The sequence below is a fragment of the Lissotriton vulgaris genome, chromosome 10 (genome assembly GCF_964263255.1).
Source record: "Lissotriton vulgaris chromosome 10, aLisVul1.2, whole genome shotgun sequence".
In the NCBI taxonomy this organism is placed as follows: Eukaryota; Metazoa; Chordata; class Amphibia; order Caudata; family Salamandridae; genus Lissotriton; species Lissotriton vulgaris.
This window is the reverse complement of record NC_141698.1, coordinates 392,136,726-392,145,546: the sequence shown is the minus strand read 5'-3', so window position 1 is coordinate 392,145,546 and position 8,821 is coordinate 392,136,726.

Here is an 8,821-nt window from a genome sequence, read left to right as displayed (position 1 = left end):
CGGTAAATGTATTAGTGCATAGGCCATTACATGAATAGTGTACAGGGAATGATAGGGGGATTGCTGGACTTCATGGGTAGTGCTCTTGGGATTGTATCAAGGCATGAGTTAGTGCCTTGGCCATTGCATGAGAACATGGGTATTAACTGGATGATTAGAGTGCTGCAAGGAGAGTGCATGGTGAATTTGTAAGTACACATGTACTCAAGCAATGTCCCAGGCACAAATACATTCACTGCTACAATCGCCAGAGCAGTACCTATGCACTCCAGCCTTCCTGCCTCTCGCTCATTGAGCACTCTTCCAATCATCTTGTCAGCAATGTGTACTTATCCAATCACTGCTCTAATACCCTAGCACTTATAAATTCACCATGTACTCTCTTTGCAGAACTCTAATCATCCAGTCACTAACCATGTACTTATGGAATGGCCCAGGCACTAACAGATGTAGTGCTACAATCCCCTGAGGACTACCTATGCACTCCAGCAATACCTCTGTCAGTCTTTGACCACTATAGATGTTATAGTTGTTTGGATTAGTGAATGGTAGTGGCTGGGTGACTGGAGGAGTGCACTGGGAGTGACAGTGTGATTGCGGGACTGCATGGATACTACCTGGGGAACTGTAGGAGCATATAAGAATTGTGTTAGTGGTTAAAGGACTGTATCGGTAGTGCATAGGGGATTGTAGCAGTAATCAGTTAGTGCCTGGATCATTGCATGAGTACAGAGCTACTGACTGAAACATTAGAACACTGCAAGGAGAGTGCCTGAGTGAATTTATAAGTGCTTGGGTATTGGCAGAGTGTTTGGATTAGTACATAGTAGTGGCTGAGTGACTGAAGCAGTGCACGGGGAGTGACAGGGTGATTGCTGGACTGCATGGGTACTATCAGGGTAATTAAAGGAGCTAATGAGAAGTGTGTAGGTGGTTATAGGACTGGATGGGTAGTACACAGGGATTGTAGCAGTGCATGTGTTAGTGCCTGGATCGTTGCATGACTACATGGGTAGTGACTGGTTTATTAGAGTACTGCGAGAAGAGTGCATGGTGTAATTATAAGTGCTTGGGTTTTGGCACAGTTATTGGATAAGGACATAGGACTGGCTGGGTGATTGGAGGACTGCATAGGTAGTACCAGTGAGATTACTGGACAGCATAGGTATTCCTAAAGTGATTGTAGCAGTGCATGTGTTAGTGACTGGGTCATTGCATGAGTACACGTGTAGTGACTGGATGATTAGAGTGCTGCAAGGACTGTACATGGTGATTTTATAACTGCTTGGGTTTTGCGGAGTGAATGGATAAGTACATAGTACTGGCTGGGTGATTGGAGGAGTGGATGGGTAGTGACAGGAATTTCTGGAGTGCATGGGTAGGATCTAGGTATTTGGAGGAGTGAATCAGTAGTGTGTAGGTGGTTTGAGGTCTGCATGGGAAGTGTTCAGGGAATTGTAGCAGTGCATGTGTTAGTGCCTTGGTCATTGCATCAGTACATGGGTAGTGACTGGATTATTATAGTATTGTAAGGAGGGTACATGGTGAATTTATAAGTGCTTGGGTTTGGTGGAGTGATTGGATAAGTACATTATGCTGGTTGGGTGATTGGAGGAGTGCATAGTTAGTGACAGGCAGATTACTGGACTCCATAGGTAGTCCACAGGGGATTGTAGCACTACATCTGTTAGTGCCTGGACTTTGGAGGCCCGATCCCCCTCCACTCTTCCTTCGAGTCGCCTGATCCTGCCATCTCCTCTGCATCTGAGGCACCAGAGGACATACACCCCTCACAGCAGATCTGTACCTGGGACCCCTTTACCAGCATTATACTTCTTGACATTATTGGTAATATCACATCTGGCTCCCCACTGGATCCTTTCCCCCCTCAAATTCTACAATCCTTGGACACTTCCTCTTTCAACCTCATCGTGGAGTTATTCAATACCTCTCTCAGTGAAGCCAAAGTACCCTCTGCATGGAAACATGCGATGATAGTGCCCCTATTAAAAAAGGCGAATGTGGACCCCAACAACCCATCCAACTTTCGCCCCATTTCACTCCTTCCGGTCTTCTCAAAAATTTTGGAGAAACATTAACATACAGCTTACTCATCATGTGGAATCTAGCATCTTTCTTCACCATTCCCAGTCCGGTTTCAGGTCTGGCTTCTCGACTAAATCGACTCTGTTGGGGGTTTCTGAGACCATTCGATGCCGAGTGGACAAAGGGGAAAACCGTGGCACTTATACTGCTAGACTTAAGTGCCTCGTTTGACACGGTTTCCCATCCCATCCTTTTGAAAGCTCTTAAGTCATCTGGCATCAATGGCTCAGCCCTCAACTGGCTTGAGAGCTTTCTCTCAGACCGTACCTTCCAAGTTTTTTCTTCTTCATAGGCTTCTCAAATTCATAAATCTGCTTATGGCGTCCCTCAAGGCTCCATACTGAGCCCCCTACTTTTTAACTTGTATGTTAGACCACTGGACACCATTGCGGAGCAAGCTGGGCTCTCCATTTACTCATATGCCGATGACACTCAGATCATCTACTCTCTTTCTACGGGGCATCACTCCTCTCCATCATCCCTTTGCGTAGGGCTCAGCAACATCGCCACATGGATGCATGAGAACAAATTAAAATTGAACGGGGAAAACAGAGCTTCTTCTGTTTGGCCACAATACTACCTTATGGGGTCCCCACCACTAGCCGGCGCAAATGGGCTCACTTCCCGTCCCTTCTAGAACAGTACGAAATCTTGGCATCATTTTTGACGATCAGCTGTCCATGAAGCAACACATGATCAAAACTTCCTCTACATGCATCACTATCATCAAGTGGCTTAGAAAGATAATCTGGATGCTGCCTCAGGAGACTCAGAAAACCGTGGTCTAGGCCTTAATTACACCAGACTGGACTACGGCAACGTTCTCTTCCTGGGGGCATGCAAGGAAGTGACCCGTAAATTACAGTCAGTCCAGAATATGGCGGTCGGGCTGCTCTGCAAACTTCCCAACAAATAATCCCCCACTTCCACTTTTCTACGAAGCCTGCATTGGCTTCGTATAGAAAGCCGCTCCAAATTTAAGGCCCTCTGCTTTATGCATAGAATCAATGCTGGCAGGGCTCCACTCTATCTTAGTTCATTAGTTCACCAGTACCGCCCACCCCGCACCCTTCGTTCTTCCAACCAGCAAAGATTCCAGGTCCCTATGATCAAAAGAGTCAGAATGGGTGGCCGCTCCTTCTCCTGCTTGGCCCCCTCCGTATGGAACTCCCTCCCTCTTGCCCTGCGAACTGAACCCTGCTATCTTAAGTTTCGCAGGGAGGTTAAAACTTGGTTATTTAACTAATAATCTGCTCTCTTTTTGAGTCTCTTGGCTGGTACACTTCCTCATTGGGTCCCTAGTGCCGGGAAACCTCTGGGTAGCTGTGCGCTGTATACATTTAAATATAATATGATTATAATAATAATATTAATAATTGTATAAACACAGGGTTAATGACTGGATGATTAGAGTGCTGCAAATATACTACATGGTGAATTTATAAGTGATTGGGTATTGGCACAGTGATTGGATAAGTATATGGTGCTGACAGGGTGATTAAAAGGGGGCTCACGGAGTGACTAGGGAAATGCTGGGGTGCATAGGTACTACTCTGGGGATTGTAGCAGTGAATGCTTTAGTGCCTAGGCCATTGCATGAAGAGTGCACAGGGAGTGACAAGGGAATTGCTGGACTGCGTAGGTAGTGCTCTTGGGATTGTAGCACTGCATGAGATAGTGCCTGGGTCATTGCATGAGTACATGGGTAGTAACTGGATGATGGAAAGTAATACCACCAATTAAAGAAGGGTCTATGGAAACCAAAGAATGCTTGACCCACAAGGTAGTGCACTGGTTAAGCAAAAAACACTTATTCTCCCCTAGTAAAGTCAATGAGATCTTGCTCACTAGGAGAGTCAGGTGGATTAGCCCATTGGCAAAAGATTATAGGGGTGACTGTGTTATAATTAATTTTAGAAACCCCAGAATTGCAGAAGGTATTCTTAATGAGATCAAGACTATACCTGTTGAGCCTATAACTATGAGTATACTCCCATTGGGTTTTTTATCGACACTTGAGGCATACCGAGCAATACCATAAGAGCGCACTGGATTTCTAAACTGAGAGTCCCATCCAAAATTTGAACCTCCACTGCGCCCCGGCTTTCACAATATATAGTAGATTTGAAGCACTGAGTGGTCTAGATGACAATGAATGACTCATTACCAAGCCAAACGGTGTGGGTGCCTTTAAGGATCAGCAACCAGTGCCTGATATAGCTGTTCCTAAGGTTAGCCATCAAGCAAAGTATCCGGAGATACCCAATATACATTTAGTGATATGCAGGACATTACCACCGAATGGTTAGTTGTTGATAGAAATGGCATAAACAGTAATGACAATATTTTTAATGAATGTATAAAGATATCACAAACAAATAGTACAGAGATACTTTATAATAAAGGTTAAGTTTTTGCTACCTGGAATGTGCAAGGGCTGGCAGGCAAGGCCCAATTAGCTGACTGGGTTATTTTTATCTCTAAATACGATATCATATGTTTACAAGAGACCTTGTGTGCCAACCCGTTTTGCATTGAAGGTTACTCTTCCCTCTTTCTAGCACCTATAAGATCTCAAGCTGGTTGAGCAAAGAGGGGACTACAAATTTTTGTGCAAAAAAATAGTCTGTTCACATCAAAAAAGTTGTAACAGTGGGACCCCATACACAGCTGGCATGGCTTAGCAAAAGGATGGGAAGGACTTGATGATTGAAATTTTCTACAATAATGTACTTGATTCATCAAGAGGTAACTTGGTAGCAGCCCTTGATCAGGGTTTGGATTTTTTTTGTCCTTAGTTAATATGAAGTATGTTATATTTTGGGGGGGAGATTTTTACTTAGCTGCATGTGGAGGGCCTAACTCAATGCCCTGTGGTTGCTTTGGTGAGCAAAGTCACCATTTTAGCCATAATGAATATGGGAAGCTGTTAGAAATGGGGTGACCAAATCTACGGGGGTAGCATGGTACAGAGCGGGCAGGCCAAACCCCTGAGGACATGTGTGAAGCATCCACGCAGTACGCACAGACGACACACCAGGCACAGCACAAAAAGAGACACAACACCGGTTTGGATGAAAAAGAATAACTCTTGTATTGTCTCCAACCTGCAACAGAAATCACAGTAATCACAATGTTGCGCCAAATGGCGCCAGGGCACTATATACACGGGGATTATTTACAGGGTAACTGAAAAGAAGAAAAGGTAAGTAAGTCTATTAGTTCCAGGCTGAAATAAAACCAAAGCGTTATCAATTGACATGGAACATCAGGCACAAACATCTGCCATAAAACCTCTAATCAAGACGTCCAGCATTAACATCAGGCATAGACCTAAATCCTGGGGCAGAGAACACAGTGCGCGTGAAAGAAAAGGAGAAATGGCATAGAACCTCAGCAATATCAATGTGAGGGGAGGAAACTCTCGGCATCAGCCTTTGGGCAGGTCAGCATGAAACAAAACATTAGGCTTGAAAGCATATCATGCATGGCTTGCACTAGCATCTCCTGAAAAAAGAGCAATAGGCTTGAACTCCTCAGGGTGCACATAAGTATAGGTGGAACACAGGGCGTACAAACCTCTCTTGGCATGAACATTGGTAATCAGTATCTGCATCAGGCCCCGCAAATCATGAGCATGAAGTATCCACAGATTAGGCAGGGATTAAACGTGGCAACACCTGGGACCAAACGGAGCTCCCTATAGGTGTCCCCCTCCCTCTGGGCCCCCCAAGTGTCAACACTGTGTGGCCCCAATGGCTGTCACTGCCCACTGTCCAGCGGGCTAGCTGTGGAGAGTAAATCAGGCCAGGACAGGGAACATGGCAGCCCCTCCTCTGGGACTCTGGGGTTGAAGTAATGCCCCCAAAGGTTGCCACTGCCCACTATCCAGCAGGGCAGTGGTATCCAGCCCAAATCGTTTGGGGCCTAGGATAGCCCCCACAACAAAACACTAGTCCCGGGGCGGGCACCGACCCTGTGCCCCGACACACCCCCCAAACACAGGTCTCCAGAGCCCCACTCACCGGGCTCCTATAGGTCTTCTTTACTTCCTGGCAGACACAAGGGGCTCCTCTCTGCACGCGGGGCCCCGCCTGATGTCTTCTGGCAGGGTACAGGCACCAGTGTGTGCCTCGGCCGTCCCCTGCTCACTCCGGCCGTCCATTTCGCACGGGCCTTGGGGCCTCAGCAAGCGGGGCTCTCCCCTACTCTCAGGGAGCCCCGCCAATGCCAGCAGCACTCGGGGCTCTCCTCCGACCTCGGAGGGCACCCACCATGGAGCGAGGTCTCCGTCAGCTTCCGGCTCCCCTGCGGGTCTCAGGACCAGTCCGGCATGGTCCTTTCGGGGCGCGCCCCCAATCATGGTGTGGCTTGAGGGGGCATGGCAGCCACAACCAATGGCTATGCGGCTGGCGAGGGCACGCCCGGTGACGTGGCCGGCACCCCGGCCACGTGATGCTGCCCTTCTTGGCCTCTCTAGGCCCAACGCGGGTCTCTTCGAAGCCGCGGTAGCCCTCTCCTGGCTCTGGGGGCCGCGGCGGAAATACAGGCACAACGGTCACCTAGCCGATGAGGCGCCCCGGTCGCAGTGATGAGTCACAGCGGCAATTATGCGGAGTGGGCACCGGCGCGGTAGGATTTTTATAAAGCGGGGTAGGCACCCACTATTCTCTTGGCATGCCCTGCGCTTAGAGGCTGGATGGCGCCTACAGCTCATGGCGCTTTGCAGGTAGGGCCCAACATGGCCTTGGGGCAACCGGCGGAAGCAGCCTTCAGTGGTTCAGCGCTTGGAAATTACAGAGCTCAGCAGACACATCACTTCTTCTAGGCACAGCGCTTCCAGGCAAACAGCGCTTCTACTAGGCACAGCGCTTTAGGATTGTGGCGCTTAGGGGGCAGACAGTCCCAGCAGCATGCCCCAGGGGCCCCAGTGTAACGCTCCTCACCTTCTGGGGTGCAGTCACAGGTTCTCCTTAACATTCAGATCCAGCGCTCTTCCTTTCCAGGCGCTACGGAGCAGTCAGGGCCCCAGGGGTAGGGCTCCTTCTCCCTTCAGGGGCTTTTAGATGTAGTCCCCGTGCTGCGCAATGTCCCACCAGCCTCAGGGAACTAGGATGGCCCTCCTTCCTCAGGGGCCAAGGGGCAGATCAGCAGGCACTACTGGGTCAGGTCAGCAGTTAGTGGGAACTCATCAAAACAGGGCGGTAGGCTTTCACCATCCTCCACTGTAGCGTGGCCCTCCTCCTATACAGCAGCCTGAACTCCTGCTGTAGGGCTTCCACTAGCCCTGGGGACAGCAGAGGGGTTCTGGTTGGGAGCCGGGTCCAGCAGGCACAAGTGGTGGTATCCCCTGGCAGCAGGTCCCCTCACGTTCCTGTCCCTGCTCTGTCTCAGCACATGGTGGCACTGCCCCCTTATTTATTTGCCCTTCACCCCACCTACCAGGCAGTGCCTGAGCCTTCTAGAAATCTCTGGGGGACTGGTTCTAGCTGGCTCAGGGGGAGGAGTAGAACACCCTGGGTGCCAGGCTTTCCCTCCAAAAGCAGGGATGGCTGTGTACCTAACATCTAGACCGCTAACCTACTGCAGTCAGGTGGCACAACACAGCCATGGCATCCATTTTAAACGCAACATTTCAGTAAGGTGCATGTCTACAATGGGGGTATTACCAGTGCACACACCATTGCATTACATTATCACATTAACCCTTTCGCTGCGTCCGCGATTTTATCGCTGGGCGGTAAACAAAGGAACAGGGCAGGGCTGTGACGAACCCCAGCCGTCATCAGCACACGCCCACCGTGGGGCGTGGCGGCTGGGGTTCGTCACCAGCATGGGAGGGGTTAAACAGGGCATCTCATACCACACATGGCCTGAACAATTTTCCTACCATGGGGGAGACATCTAAAATAGGGGGGTGAAAAGCGAACAATGTTGGGAAAATGGCCAAGTCCAACAAGACTCCCCCCCAGCCAAAAGCCAGGGTAGACCAATCATTGCCTTGATGGGCTTCCCAGCTTGGGGCGGAAAAAGGTGGACGCAGGCCAGCGCCTACAGGAGCACCTGCAGTTTCTGCTCCACTCTGGAACCCAATGGTTCTCTCGCTCAAACCTCCCTTCACCAACCAAACCACCCCACTGAAGCTCTCTAGCGGGATGTGGCTAGGACTGGCCTCTAGGCCATCCAGAAGTCTCTGGCCCTTGCTCTCTCACAGAGTGGGGGGCTTTAGCCCCTGTCCAGAAGTACCCTTTTACCACTCTCCTCCTACCAAACTGCCACTGGTCCTCCCACCTGGGGTCTGAACCCTCAGGCTGACCAGCACTCAGGGGCGTGGCTCTCCTCCCCCTGCCTCTCCTACTGGGGTTCCGCCTTCTCCTCCTACGCGGGGCACCCTCAGAACACCACTCTCTCCCCAGTCCAGGGCCTTGACACTGCGACTGATTCCCCAACCTAGAGTTTAAACCCTTAGGTTGAACTGGTGACAGGGGTGAGTCCTCCCTCCCCCTGCACCCCCTCCCAGAGCTCTGCAACCTTCTACTGGAGTAGTACCCCTGGAAGTCAATTCCGGGGGGACACTCTTTACAGACTTCGGACCCGCCAGGTCGACAACCCCTGAACCTGGCATCCCACCCCAGGATTTAAACCCTTAAGCTGACCCGATGACGGGGGAGAGTCCTTCCTCCCCCTGCACCCCCTCCCAGAGTCCTGCACCCTC